Source organism: Dromaius novaehollandiae, chromosome W (assembly GCF_036370855.1).
Source record: "Dromaius novaehollandiae isolate bDroNov1 chromosome W, bDroNov1.hap1, whole genome shotgun sequence".
NCBI lineage: Eukaryota > Metazoa > Chordata > Aves > Casuariiformes > Dromaiidae > Dromaius > Dromaius novaehollandiae.
Window position 1 is genome coordinate 28,026,439 of NC_088130.1, and position 15,714 is coordinate 28,042,152.

A 15,714-nucleotide genomic window follows, 5' to 3' on the forward strand; every position below is an offset into this window, starting at 1 on the left:
ACGTCCTGATTTCTGATCTGATTAAATCTTAGCTGCTGAGTTGTACTGGTCTGATACTAACAACGCTTTTTACGATTCCTAGTTGTCTTTGCCTACATATAGGACTGCTGAGACAAGACTAAGGAGAAGAAGTTTTTGATTAAAAGATAAATGTGCTGGCAGAATTTGACTGAAAACACTACTTGGAAAGAAAGTGTGATTTTGAGTCACTTTTGTAGGGAACTTGTTACACTGTCCAGAAGAAAAGGATGTGGGAGCAGTTTTTACCTGGAGAGAAAATACAGGAATGCCTAGTGCAGACTTCTGAGCAGGCAGGCCTGGGACGGTGCTTGGGCTGGGCTTTGCCATGTTTCATTTGGTCTCCTTTTCTAAAGAAATTCAACCTGGGAGGGGTAATTCTGACCCATTACAATCAACAGGTACGTTTGGAGAAAAATGGGGAGCTTATATTGTTTACAGCCTGCATGTCACTTGTTAGCAGTGTTTTGCAATATTCCAGAAGGTGTTGTGGTATTTATTAATGGTTTGTATTGCAGTCACACCTACTTTATTTGCATTTCTGTGTTTTGAGAACTCATTTGCTGTGTGGTAAAAGCTTAGTATCTGTTAGATAGAAATGTGATTAGGTGTGTATACTGATATGCAGAGTCTGTAAATTATTGGAGGAGAAGGAAAAAGGAAGACAGATGATGTGTGTAGGGGGAGGGGAGAGGAAAAAAACTTTGAGAAGTTGAAAGGATGACTTTGAAAGTAAAGCAGTTAAGGATGATGGCAGGTTTAAGTGTGTTTTCTGTTGTGTTTTGTCTTGAATTCAAAAGGGATGAATCAAATTATTTTTAAAATTTATGTTCTAAGTATTGTCAATGAAATGTCTGGGCACAGTTCTAGCAACTTAAAACAGAACACTGTAGAATAAGTGCGGATGCAAATACCATTTGTTTTAATGGACTGTGCTATAATTTAATCCAACTATGTGCTGGTAAATAAAATCTAAAAAGATAAAAAACAGTGAGTCTTAAAAGTACTGAAGAATATAAAACTGCGTTGGTGTTAAATAGAGACTGATAACTGACAACTCTGTGGCTATTTTTAGAACATAATTTGAAACCCTAACAATAGTGACAAGACTATCTTGTCATAATGATGTATACGATACTGTGTGCACAGCTATATATTGTGCTGAGTACCCTTAGAATAAAATGTTGCTTTATTAAGAACCTAATGTGATTAGGATTCATGCAGAAGAATGATTATTTTATGTTCTTAACAGGAGTATTTACAACATAATCATATTTTGCAACTGCTAAGGGATGATTTTGGAGAATTTTCTCTAAACCAAGGAAGAACAGCATAAGAGCATGACACTACTGGATCTGCCAGCCGGCCTTTACAGAGTCTGCTTCACCCTTGCCGAAGCTCTGTAGTATCCAATGGTTTTGATGACAGGAATAGAGGTGATACCTGAAGACACTCCTCATCTCACTGCAGGTAAGGGCGCAGAGATTTTAAAACATTAACAATAACTACTGATCAAAGTGCCATATATGAAGTAACATTCTGCCACTGCAGCTTTGTGCTGAAATGAGTTTTCTTTGTTGCGATTTCCCTTTGAGAGTGAATTGCAGCCTGGTTACCCTCTAACACGTATAAGTGACACTTGTGTTGCTCCCACAAGTGCTGAGTGGTGGGGAAATGTGCTTTTGGCAGCCTCGGGAGAATCCCAGGCCTGTGATTTCAGGCCTCTAAGACCTTGACCTTTCTCATAAATTGGCTGAACATCTGCGTGATTCCAGGCTTGGCAAGTTTGCTTATTATCTCTGAGAGATTTCTGACTGTAGAACAGAAATTGGCTTGAGTAATCTCCTTGCTCTGAAAGGATCTCTGTGTTAGTACCATGCTAGGCACACATGTATGCTTGTTATTTCCCTGAGAGAAAAAACCACGAACAGAACATGATGGATCTCCCCATAACTCTTCAGCTATCCACTCTAGTAACTGTTTTTGCCAGTCGCTGTGAGTAGCTATAGCAAGAACTGGATATTCTATACCGTCTGTCTGTTTCCTGACCCTACAGACGCTGGCAACCCTGTCCCACAGTATCACTGATTCAAATGCACAGAGTTCTGGGAAAACCTGATGAGCTGTGTCTCCTGTTACAATCTGCTTTGGGGTCTACTCTCGCAGGAATACTTGGGAGTCGTGAGGACTGGCTGACTCATCTCCCCTGCTATGATTGTAATTTTCCATTTACACAGTAAACCTGGGTTTGTGCACAGAAACTGCTGGAAAATTCCAACTGTCCTTCTCCTGAGCAAGGTCAAAACCGAACTGGATGCCACAGACAGAAACCATAATGCAAACCTAACGTACACAATCTGTTGTGAGTCAGTCATGCGCACATCACTGCTTCCAATCAAAATGCTTAGAATCGATAAGTCTAATGACAACAAACTAAAGACAGCGTAGATAGTATCTGGAAGTTGCCATCAGTTGCTCTGTTCATTAGTAGCTGAGCTGATAGCATCCATTTTAGAAAACTTCTGAACTCTGAAAATCACTGAACTCTGGATCCCATTAAAATCTCATGTTATTGTATAATGGGCCATGCTCTACTCTACCTTTTGGCAATGATGAGCAAGTCTCACTCTCCAGCTGCATGGTCTTTTAGCAAATTGCGATCTTCTTCTAATTGATCTGAATATTCAGACCTCAGAATAGCACAGAGACAGCACTTCTGAGGATAACTAATGATATTTTACAAAATTCAAATTCTGGCCATCCACCAGTGTTCATTTTGCTAAATCAAAGTGCAGTGTGCCTTTGTGAGCTGATACTAAAGCTGAATGCAATTAGAGGCATGCTGAAGAGTTTACTAGAAATCAAGATCTCTCTTGACTCTGGAAAGATTTCTAGCTCATACTAAGAAGAGAAAAATAAAACCTTAATTCCTGTTCCTATGCCCAAGCTTACAGACAGCATTACAAATTATAGTGGGATAAATAGGTTGTGAACTTACAGCATGTCAAACTCTGATACAGAATCGCCCCTACTTTATGATAAAAACAAGGCAGTTCTTTCCCTTTGTCAGTGTGGGGTAGCCTATCTGAAATTACCTAGTGTCTGCCACAGTATAGGAGTATGCACACAGCTACGTGGAACAGCTGCTATGCAGTAATTTGTTCAGTGTCTGCACACTGTATTTCTTGTCATCTTTGGAAAGGGAAATGAAAGTGTCTGTCAGGCAGTAATCTGATATTTTGAGTGCCTGTACACTGTAAACCAAGGGTTCCTTTTTTTTTTTTTTTTTCTGCCTTAGGTACCACATTCAACAGCAATGGTGGTCATATGTCACCCACCATTCACTGAAGCTGCAGCTCCTGGGTGTGTGCCAAGCCCTTAACACTTTGGAGTGATTTATATATTGCAGTTTGAGGACTCATTTCATACATTGCATTTACTGGTAAGATTCCTTCATTAAAAAACAAACAAACAAAAAAGAAACCCCCAAACAGATGGGAGAATCCTGCAAATATAGATTATATTCTTTTCTGCCATTCCCTGTTTCTCATTCACACCTAGTTGTGCTGGTTCATCTGTTAGCAAGGTCAGCATGAGACAGCAGACCAGCTCAGAGAACCAATACACCTTCCAGACAGCCCAGTAAGAAGGTCCAGTTCACTGCACAGCCATGCAGACATTTGTATTGGTACAGTTAGGGCCAGTACAGGAGAATGGGATGGCAGGAGTTGTGTAGCCTGATGTTGCCACCAAAAGAAATGTTTCTCAGACATGTTTGGACAGACTGGATTGACATCAGCCACTCAATCAAGAAGTTAGCAGACAGATGTGCACACACATGTGTACAGAAGAAACAAGTTAGAAGGAAGAACCCCAAAGACAAGCAAAGCCAGAATAATCTTGTCACCTGAGTACGTATTAGAGGCAAAAGACATCTAGCCAAGTCATCAGTGGAAGGCTGAGAGCAGTAGTCTGCATCGAGTATATGTCCTTCTACAACCTGAGTTGGTGATTTCTTACGCACTTAGACTTTCTAGATCTATCCTACTAGATAGTCCCATACAAACACTCAAAGAGATTAACTGGCTGCTTTATAAAGCTAAATTACAAACTACTCTGGGCCTGTAAGTATGTGCAGATACCCACCCGGTACATACGATTTTGGATTCTTTAAAATCTACTCTGTAATCTAAAATGTCTTCTAGTTTTGATTTCTGTTATAACCAGGTTGGTGAAATGAGAGACACCCATCAAATAAAAATAAATTTGACTAAGAAAGAATTAAATATACAACATTCCAGTCATTCCCTAGTGACTAATCTGCTTGTTTCATTGAATTATCACCAACAAGGACATTATTATTCTTACTTGTGTATGTAACTCTGCTGTTTTAACAATTTAGGTGACTCATCCGGAGGAAACTGAACAAGCGACATCTATTTAACTTTGTATTCAGCCATAGCTGGAAGCCATTTAGGTTTTCTAATTTAAAATGCAACTAAAGAGAAATCACATTTGCAATGGTTGGGGGGGGGGAGGGGGGTTGATTAATCTAACCAGGAATACCACCCACTCATTGAGATAATGGAAAAAGTTTGGGATTATGAATATGAGAAATCATTGGATCCTGGCAAGGTGCAGAACCTCCTAAATTCGACTTGACTTCAGTTAAGTGAAGGACACTAAGCACTACCCAGAGGTTTACTCCTAACTGGAGAAAAGATAGAGAATTTGTCTCAGATCTAGTATCTGCTGCTGTAACATGCTAGAACTGCTGAAGTTTATCACTGGTGTCTAAATTGACAACATTACTGTTGTTTTAAATAACAGTTAAAATAGCAAGGTAATTTGTGATTTCCTAATAACGGCTGTCTTTTTGTCTCATCTTGTCATTGGGTTGTTAGCTCAGCAGGAGCAGGCTCTTCTGGCTAGCCTTATGCCCAGTCTATTTGTGGATTTGCTTGCTTGAGAATGGTGTGATATCTTTTCTTTGCTGTTTGTCCAGCTCTGCTGCCAAACAAGAGTTAACCATCAGCCCCTTGGAATCTCTGGGCACTCCTGATAAATACATATGTCCCTGTCACATGCATATGCCTGCGTGGTGTACAGGGTACGCCAATCACTGGATGGTGTCTCACATCCTTTGTTTTGTTTTTTAAACACATTTCACGATTGCTTATGTGCTTTTCTCCTGCCCTTTAGGAGCTGTGAAAATCTTTAGGCAGTGAACGGTTTGGGTGGGCCCTTGAGCTGTCATTGCATTTGTTCTCTTTATTTTGCTTCTCCCTCTTTCCTACTGATTACATTTAAAAGCCTGAGTTCATTGTTGCTAATCCCAGTCTCTTCTCCTTCTTGCTCTTTGAGCTATAGCCTTTGTGAGCAGAATTTGGAGAAGTGATAGATTCCAACTGGTTGAGCTATGAAGGGCTGAGCAGAAGGTACAATCCAGATTATTTATCAGAAAGAGGAGGAAAAAAGTACGTAGGGAGAGCAGCAGTCTGCCTAGATACTACATTTTAAAACGTACACTGTACACAATATTTTGACTATAGTATTAACAGATAAAAATGCCTTATCAATAGACATGTGCTCAGTAACTGCCTTTTTGTATCGGTGGGGATGGAATGAGACATCTTACTATTTTGATGGTGGGGAGGAATCAATATTGTGAAAAGGAATTACCTGTACCTAGCAAAAACTGCTTTTGCTGAAGGTATCAGCAAAAAGTAGAAAATATTACTATCAAAGGAAAAAAAATTGTAAAAAATAATTCTTGGGGTACTTTGACCTAATATTCAAATGTGTGTCATAGTACTGGATGAAAGAGAAAAGAGCTGCATGAAAGGTGACACATTATTGCATACTACCTGCTGCATCTTTATTAGATTAAGTTTCCTGCTCCTTCAGGAGTTTAATGTCAACTATTACAGCACTGACAATGAGATTTCTCATCTCTTTTCCTCCTGTGTCTCCCCATCCTGTTCTAAGCATTAGTCAAATGAGCTCATGATTAAATGATGAGGTATGGAACCAAAGAGAAAGATTTGCTTCAACTTCACTGTTTGTTTGGTTTTTTTTTCTTCCATGAAGTCACGTTTTTCACACTTTGGTTATTGCTTAGATGTATAATTAATGTCAGACACGCGTATTCTAACCCTTGTGCAGACAAATGTGTGACCGTGCCCAGTATAGTATCTGCATTCTTATTTTTTTAATCATATGTAGCCCGTAGTGGGGTTGCTTTTTACCATCACATGCGGTTCAGTTAGTGCTGTGCCTGCTGCCATTATGATAAGCAGTTTCCCAACAGGACAGTACTTTATGATTATGCATACGGACTTGGAGAATGCTTGCGTTCAAGAAGTGTTTGATGACAGAGAACAGTATGTGTAGAAGAGTAGGTATGAACATTGCACTATCTTGGCTCTATCTCTTTAGGCACAGATACAGAATTTGGTGTCAGAAGTGTGTTGCCTCCTGAGGTATGTAAAACTGGAAACTAAACATATTACGAAACAAAGAAGAGCAGGGAACAAAGCATTAGCTGTAGCACCACCCCAGCTCTCTATCCAGGTCAATGGACATAAAGGGGAGGTGTTAGGGACTGGATTGTTTTCGGGTCGCAATAGGAAAATGGGAAAACTCCAAAATTATAACAAATCTGGATGAAAATGGAAAAGGAAGATAAACCAGTGGTAAATATTGCTAAAATCTGGATATGTAGCAGCTGACTTGGAGATGCCATTAAATCCTACCATTTTTCTTCCAATTCAGTAAGCAGAAACTAGCTTATGCAAAAATAATCTTGTGTTAAACAAGCCATGTTTCTTTAGGTCCTTAATCATACATCAGTATGTTGTAAATGGCAGGCTATTGCACTTTACAAAAAGAAATCTAAATCTTGTGGCAGGTTGCAAATGGAGATAAAAGATGAATATCCAAGCTTACCTGGACTTTAGCAAAAACAGTAAGACACATGCAGAACTAATGAAAAACAGCAAAAGTAGAGTAGGGGTGCAGCAGACACAAGGACTGTTTACCAGCCATAAAGGACATAAAAAACAGGGTAAATGTACCAATATGTTTTTTTCCAAAAGCAGTATGTGCGACGGTTTCTGAAAAAGAAATAGTTAAGCCAAAGCTTGCAGGCAAAATAAGCTGAATGGGAGAAATGCACAATACCAGGGAGCAGTCAGTGACCCTGAGGTTGAAATTATGTTCATAGTTCACAAATACTATGTAAAATATCATAAACTATTTGCAAATCCCAAGGCAAGTATTCGGTGCAAAATAAAACAGCGTCACTCCTACAGCTAACAGAAATGATGTTAATAATACTTAACTAGGACAAGCAGTTGATATACTTGACGCACAAGCAAAAGCTGAAATGCATAAAACATGGTGGGTTTCTTGTAATTGAAACAAATAACTATAATGTTCCTGATGGGCTGGAATGTCTTCCTGTTGTCTGTCTGTTGCAAGATATAACGCTGGTGCTCCACAGGCTGATTTGAATTCTAATGGTGCAACCATTGCTTTAAGAGAAAGAAAGAAGATCTCATTAAAACAGTCAGGAAAAGAAGGCTTTTAAAACTAGAAGGATGACAAACTGGAAAGAGAATAGTGACCTTTAAGGTACAGAGGAAGTTGCATTTCTGTAGACTGAGACTATTTTAAAAAATCACTTAACAAAGTTTTCTTTCAAATGCCTGCAGCGAAGAACTGCTATCATCAGACCTGGCAAGAACAAAAGTATCTTCAGAACTTGCTATCAGTAACAAAACATCTGGGCTGATGGCCACAGTTCAGCCAGTTTTCAGATAGTTTGGTTACTCACAGCAATATATGAGATCATGGAGCTCAAGACAGACCAAAAGCCTTACCTGCTTTCTCAGGCAAATAGTGGGCAGGTAGCCCATGCTAAGTTCAGTATCACTGGCAACACTTAAACTTGCAAGTTCAAGTCGGTCCTTGGTTTGTCTGTACCAAAACTGCTTAAATAGAGCCTTACACTTTACTTACACGAAGTAAGTTGCTGTGTTACTGTGCTGCATTTGGAAGCAAACAGGTGGATGCAGATCACAGAGGATGAGAGATTGTGGTACTTGTATTTAATAAATGAGAAAAAAGAAATTATAAGAATGGCCAAAGTAGTATTTATTCCTACCTCCCTCTTTTCATCCAGAAGGAGCAGAAAAAGTCAGTTAAAATATACTGAGTTGACTCAAATGACACATTTTGTTTAGCCATGGAAAAAGATTTAAAAATAGTTTTTTATTCTGTTCATTGTTTCATTCCACTGTAGGACTTCTGGATATTTCTCTTCTGAATTAAAAAATTCAAAGTGAACCATTGCTTTAAAACACAAAATGTTTTGATTTCAGGATATTTTCATTTGAACAGTTTGAAGACAAATTGTTTCAGTTGTCCTGTACACACATTTCTCAGCAGAAAATCGTTCTGACTCGAAATTTTCACTGTTCTAGTAATGAAGGGGGACGTGAGACCCTGATGACAGTCTGGGAAATAGCTGGTGAGAAAGAAGAGCGTACAAAGAAGTGTGTTACTGGAAGCTGCTGGAAGGTGTGCCTGTAGGTGGCTGTATCTGCAGTAGGTGCTCTGCTGCAGGCTGTATTTTGGCTGATGGGTGGCTGCTGTAAGATGAGCGAGGCCACAGGCGCCCTCCGAGCTGCCTCCCCTGCCCTCCTAGGGCAACAGCTGGGTCAGCCAGGGAAGGCATTGCTTGGAAACCAGCCTCTGTCATTGTCCCTCTTCGCCTGGGGAGCACTTTTCGGTACTTCTAGGGTGGCTCCAGGTCCTTGAGGGCTGTGCTGCGACAACTGCCCGTTCTCCTCAGTTCTCTGACAGAGCACGAAGGTGAACGACGCAGTCCCTGGACTGGTCTCGGGTTTCTTCCTCGCAGTGGCTGTTCTGTGCTTCAGCCTTCAGCTGTGAAATAATGTTCAAGTATGTTCATCTGAGTGACTGGTATTCAGCTAGCTGAAGCATTCAATATTAGTAACAGTGTGCCTAAGTGTAAGTAAGTATATGTGTATGTGTGTAGGGGAGAAGGATTAACATGAACGTTTAAATAGCAAATGCATTTTCTTTGAATTTGCCCATGTTAAAAGGACTGGAGCCTTTGTCTTTGATCTGTTGTCTAAAACTCCAGCCCTGCAATTTGCAGTGTACAGACTGCCTTGTAATCACAGCAAGCCATTGGTACATTGTACACTTCAAAACTAGAATGGTTGCAAGGTAAAATCTGCTAGTGCTTTTGCTAAGATTTTTGTAGAGCCTTTCTGACTAAAGATTACTGTTTATGGAGGATCATTAATTTTAGCCTGCATGAAATTTTGTGAAAGATGTGGGTAGGCAAGTTAATACTGACTTGCAAAGATTTTATCGCTCAGGAAAAAGTTACCACAGGAAGCTCTACGCAAAAGCCAGCGGAGTAGCAAATCAAAAAAACAAATTTAATGGTAAACATTATTAGATAAGAAATAGAGAACAAACCATAAACTATGCTACTGTGGAAGTACCTCATGCACGTTATAGTTTTGATACTATACGCAGATCTGCTCTATTCCACTGCTTCCTCTCCAGATCTCCAAAAGGATATATTAGGATTTAAAAAGATACAAAAAGAGCAATAGAAAAGGATGTACAGGCTTCTGCAGTAGGACAGATTACGTGCACTAAGTACCTAGCCTGGAAAAGATTGTTGTGAGGGGACTATGACAGAGATTGGTAGATCATGAAAGGGACAGGAGATGTTAAAAGGGAACAACTGTTTGTTTTTCCTCCTAGTACAAGAACTGTGAGTCATCAGATGAAGTTATGAGGTATTTGGTTTAAGCACACTAAAGTACAGTTTGTATAAATAGCGCTTCAGCTATGGAGCTAACTGTTGAAGGATAGCGTAGGTGCCAATGTCCTAGACAGGTTCAAGAAATGATAGATTTGGCAGAGTCCCAAAGGTAAAAACTGTGAGAAACTGCATGAGTATGCTTGGAGAAGTCTCACTGAGTGATTGACCGTGCCTGTGTTTTTTCCCTAACCTTTAGCGGTCACTATCAGGACATTTGGTCCATTGCAGTGTGATATATGCTTTTTATATAGTATTTGAATTTGAGCTGCATCCACAGTGAGGGAAGAAAACTGTCAAAAGTGTTTACAATAGTGGTATTGTTTACATTATTCCACTGTATTCATCACTATGTATTTTAATGAAATACCATTCTGAAGTGTATTGCAAGTCTGTGGCATTAGTTAATATGCATATTATCTCTAAAGTAGATAAATGTGTGGATAACTAATTGGTACAGATATGCTATGCATTTTGATTTTAATTAGAAACTAATTATAAATCACAGTTGGAAACAACTTATAGACTAATAATTCATACACTAAAATTATCTTTACGGGTTGTTCGCATTTGTATTCAGGAAAGGTGAAGGCATCTACATGCTGATAGGCATTTGGTGTCCAAACAAAAAGCAGCTCACCTGATTATACATGCTGCTTGAAGACTTGGCCAGGAATTTCAAAAGCAACTTGCAATTTTGTGCTACTATGTTTGTAGATGCCCAAATAAAATTAATAGTAAGGCCTGGCTTTTCAAAATACCTAGGCCTGGATCTGGGCAATGAATCTGATATATTAATCATTCTTCTCTCCTGATTGTACACAATTATGAACACCAGTTCTTTCCTCCTCTTAAAGAGATTCAAAGCTCAAGTGGCAAGTTAAAAGAAAACACCAGGCAAAAAGTGATATAAGGATGTAATTGTCATTAGCAGAATCTGATTTCTCTTGAGTCTGTTAAATGCATCTTCAGTAAGTGCAGCATAGCCTTTTTAAGCTTAAATGGCTTGAAGTCTGAATGTTCCTGTACATTAGTCAAATGTATTTATAGTTTTTACTGGAAATCACATATTGTACCAGATCTGAAATCTTTGTCCACAGTTATCTGATTGTTCCTAGTTTCAGATCAAGTATTAGATACTCAGATTTTCCACAATCTCTTTTTTTACAGGAGCTCATTAAAGGCAATTGAGAAGCTCTGTCTATCTCAATTATATCATTTCAGTCTTTTTTCTAACAATTATTGATTTACTTTGGCAAATGATAGCCCTTGGAAGACCCACAAAAAAGGATTGCTATTCAGCTGTAACCAATGGACAAGTCCCGAATTTTACTACATATTTGGAACTCCCAGTTGAAATTAATAAAAATTTGGGGTGCTTAAAAAAATAAAGCAAATTTAGAAGGGGAGACCTGATATTTTCAAACTTATCTGGCCTTCACACTACCCTTAAGGATAGGTACCATCAAAAATATATGAAATTACATGAACATACTTCCTAATTAATTTCACCAGATACAAATAATGGGAATCTTAAATTATCTTCCATGGAGCTTCCACATGGGTGTTCTTCAGCTAAAAAGCATCTGTGTATAATTTTAAGCAATATTACATATCAGTCAGTAGCTCTAGGCACTTCAAAAGGCTAATTGAAAGCATTTTTGAATATTAGTCATGCAACAACTCATGCACAATTTCCAGATTACTTCCTCTAGAGGTCAAGTTATTGATGCAATCATCTAAGTCAGCTGGTCTGTGAAGAAGGCATAATTAGAAACAAGATCAATAGAAACCTACTTGGTTGAAATACCTAGCAGATGTTTCTAATAATAAATAGTTACAGATGTCAGAAGTCACAAGTATTGTGGGATATGATAGTAATGGCTAATTTTATGTGTGCCTTTCCTTTAAAACATGAAGAATGGTACTAACTATAATATTTATGGTTTTTGAAAAAGCCTTTTGGCTGTCCCTCACTTGCTGCCTCAACTTTTTTCTTCAACAGAGCCAACTGTTTCTGTTGCAACCTCTGCCTGGTTAGCCTCCTGGTTTGGTTTACCTCCAGCTTAAACAACAGCAAAATTTACTTTCTTGGGTCATTATTAAGGTAACTTGGATCTCTGTTGTTCTTATCCTAACAAATACTTGTCCTTATTAATAATGGTTTATTAATTATGAAGCCAGTGGCTCTGTTCTGTCCTTAGCATATTTACTCTGTGGTCAGTCCAGTGGATCAAATTAAGGTGGGAACTCCCAGCCCTAACTGGTGTTATGAAATTGCATTCTCAGGAACATTTATCTTGTGGAAAATAATGCTGTAAAAGCTGTTATCATGAGACTGTGTGCTTTATTGCCTTTTAGTTGTTCTCATGTCAGTTGTGCTCAGTTTACAAGTGGAAAGACATTTTTCTCTTTTTGGCTGTCTAATTCCCAAGGGTAAGAGATCAATAGGAAGAAAAAGGTAAAGCACAAAGGGCCTGACAGGACAGAGAAAATGAGGAGGAGGAGATTGGTGAAGCTCAGTCAAGAAACAGTAGCATCTGTTTTTAAGCTCATAGTGTCTTGACAACCACAAGCACAATTTTGAATTGGATTTGGAAGTGGAGAGAGATCTAGTAAAAGGAGTAGAGTATTATTGCCCTTCCTGGTGTTGAAGAGTAGCTTACCTTACTGAAACTCATAAATATTTGGTATTATTTCTTTAAATATAGCTATGAGCTCTTGGGCAGTTTTTTAAATGCTTCTGAAGTGGTGGGAATGCTACCAGCATGCATGTAGATAGACTGTATGTATTGCTTTCTGTTAGTAAATATAGTTTACTCAGGCGCAGAAATCTCTTCCTATTTTCTCTGTGGTATAAGGTGTGAAAGGCATGCCAATAGGGATACAACTACAGCATGAAGAGGGAAGTGTAAAAAAAAAAATTTACAAAGTGTTCCAGTGTATGTATGGATTACAGCAAAGCCAGGGCTGATTTAAAGATGAATTGTTTTTGTGTGTGTGTGTGTGTGTGTGTGTTTTGGGGTTCGGAGGGGAGGGGGAAAACCGATTAATCTGAATGAGCTGAGTGTCCGAAATGTAGGTACTTGTAGCTGTGATTGGGAAGCATACGTTTGCTTACCTACTTAGCCATTTGGATTCCTGATGCTATTCTCAATTTCAGTATTAGAGGTACAGTTGCACTGTATGATATTTCTCATGGTTTGAAAATCAGGCCTGCGAAGGAGAATACTTTTTGGAAGAAATATTCAAGTCCATCACTTTTTCCTGACTTGCTGTATAAAGAATAGTATGTAAATATAAATTACATTGTAATATTCATGGCTCTCAGATAAGTTAAACTAAAGCAGCCTTCAGGAGAATTCATTTCTTGTTCCAGTCATGTGCACTTGAACAACATCTACCCTTTCCTCTTCTCCTGAAGACTGATGGGCAGTAGTCATTTTGATATGCCTCCACATGCAATGTTTATATATTTACTTGAATCTGATCCAGTGGTGCAATCAGGTTACCCCTGAAATAGCAATTCTGTAAACAAAAAGCTATCATCTGTTTTGTACTCTTCAACCTTCTTAGCACCATAGTTGGTACTCAGACTGCTGAGTCTACTTTCCAAAAGTAATTTGTATTAACATCATGCTTTTGTGAGACTCCTAGCTGGTTGCAACTTTGCAATGACTTTCAGTTTATTTTCCAAATGATATCACAGCTTGCTTTCCAATGTGGTAGAATTAAGATTAGCTCTTGGGAGAATGCTACTCAGTGAGGTCAGGTTCTTTAGTAATTCTATCCATCTTATGTGCTGTGAAATCCCACTAAGGCCAAGAAAAATAGGCAGTTATTCTATCTGTGGACATTCCTCTGTGTAGCAATGGTAGAGAATATCTTACAAGAAGCAGAAGAGAACTTATTTTACATCACTAATTCTTATATACAGAAACATACAATATGAGCTAAGTATATCCAGGTATCCAAATAGTGATTTATGAAGTTTTGAGTGTACAGCTTAACGAAGTCTCCCTGACATTATATTATGGGAGCATTTCTTGAGTCCATTCTCTAAGGATGTATCCCACAGCACTCACAAAATCAATTGATGGAAAATGTAGTGCAGAAGTTCCCAGATGAACTGGTAATTCTTTTTACCATAGGTAATCTACTTCTAGTAAAACATGAAGTTAGGCCCTCAATCAGTAAGTATTTAAAGGAATACTATGCCTCAAGTTTTGAGCAGTCTGACTTCTTAAAATACCACTTTCAGATCATAGATCATGTTACTTTTTTTTTTTTTTTTTTGGCAACAATGACAGCTGGGAAAACCAATGTGGGGACCTGTCGCTGGAGGGATCTAATAAGCAGACTGCTTGCTTTAGAGTGCAGAACATTGGGATTTCATTTGTTATTACAAGTTACTCCACAGGCATCTTTCTAAACATGCTCCTGGTGGATGACATTTTCTACATTGCAAAACACTTGCCAGGGCCAGGCAGTTGGCTTGAGAGGTGTGCTAGAACTTAGTGGTGAGAATGAAACCAGAACATTTCTATAATTAGAAACTGAGCTTTCACTATGCAAGGTTTTGATATAAATGAGTCATAAAGTCTATGAAGTTACTGTAGAAGTGGTGTACAAGGACTTCTGAAAGATGTCATTTAAAAAAAAAAAAAACAACCCAAGAACGGCGTGATGTTTGCATAATGTAACTTTTCAAGCAAGATTTTTGCAGGTAATTACAATGCCGACAATATAACTTATGCTGTGACTAATAGCTAAACATTATATCTCCATGGTGCTCTACAGATGTCATGAAAAAGACTGTGGATGGATGTAGAACAGGTTCACACGCAGCAAAATAGAGGGGAATGTTAAAAAAGTGGAGGGAGGGGAAGAGGCTTGCTTTAAAATTCATTGCCGTCCTCTCTCCATAAGCTCCCATTAATTGTAATGCTGACTCCATGGAAGAACAGTGATTCAGACCTGTGAGCAGCCAATTGAGGACTGGGCACATAGGCGTTTCTATCCTGCTGTCTGTTCACATGCTGTGGGGGTGTTCGTCATAATCGCACTTTAAAGCTTTTTGGCTGTCAAGAATAAGATGGCATGCAAATTACTCCATAAATTGTGTGTCTCATAAAAAATGGAGCTGTGAAAACTACTTTATATCAGAAACCACCTTTCGAGGTTTATGAACGCAAACTGGGAACATTTGCAGAACAATTGCCAAAGTGAGTGCTGGGGGAGGGAAGAGAAACACATAACCTATTTACTGTTTTCAAAGGCAGCAGTTACTGTAGATAATGTTCCAACACTGATAATGATATGGAAATGATTAGAGCAGCCTGCCTGCAATCAAGTGTGAACCCTCACAGTCTGTCTTTGTTAGTGCTTCACCTTGAACTAGAGTATATTGTTACAAAAGACACCCCCCCCCCCCCCCCCCGGCTTCCTTTGCTTCAGAAGATAATACAGTGGCTGCTCAGAATTTGTTTTTGGGTTAACAGTGTTTATACTTGACTCCAGTGCATCATAATGGATTTCCGTCTTGGGTAGAGCCTCTGGGCACTCAGTAATCGATAATGGATCAAGTAATTCGTGTTTATTTTGTAGAGGTGTATGCTGCTTCAAGCTCATGTGAGTCCCCAAGACAGGATTCCTTGTGCTGGCCTCTGCAAAGGGGTGCTCAACTGTTAGAAGATACATTCGGAACTGCAGAGTGGCTTTGGATGGAGTGCATTGCTCCCAAGATAGATGCGTGCCTACTCTGAAAATCAGTCCGGTTACTTTTTTATATGCTCTCATGCCGCCTACTGCTTCCAGATAAAGCCAGT

The 15,714-nt window shown here is 39.0% G+C and overlaps 1 long non-coding RNA gene across 13 annotated transcripts in view; it reads left to right on the top strand.

Annotated features, from left to right (window-relative positions):
- The window catches only part of LOC112985812 (uncharacterized), a 152,641-nt gene that overhangs the window by 513 nt on the left and 136,414 nt on the right, over positions 1–15,714 (top strand). For 10 of the 13 annotated variants that reach the window (XR_003259838.2, XR_010385729.1, XR_010385730.1 and 7 more), the window contains 3 exons: positions 1,271–1,488; positions 3,317–3,460; positions 11,892–11,993. This is a non-coding gene — a long non-coding RNA (uncharacterized LOC112985812). The remainder of the gene's footprint in view (positions 1–1,270; positions 1,489–3,316; positions 3,461–11,891; positions 11,994–15,714) is intronic. The other 3 variants (XR_010385736.1, XR_010385738.1, XR_010385740.1) reach the window with 1 other exon arrangement.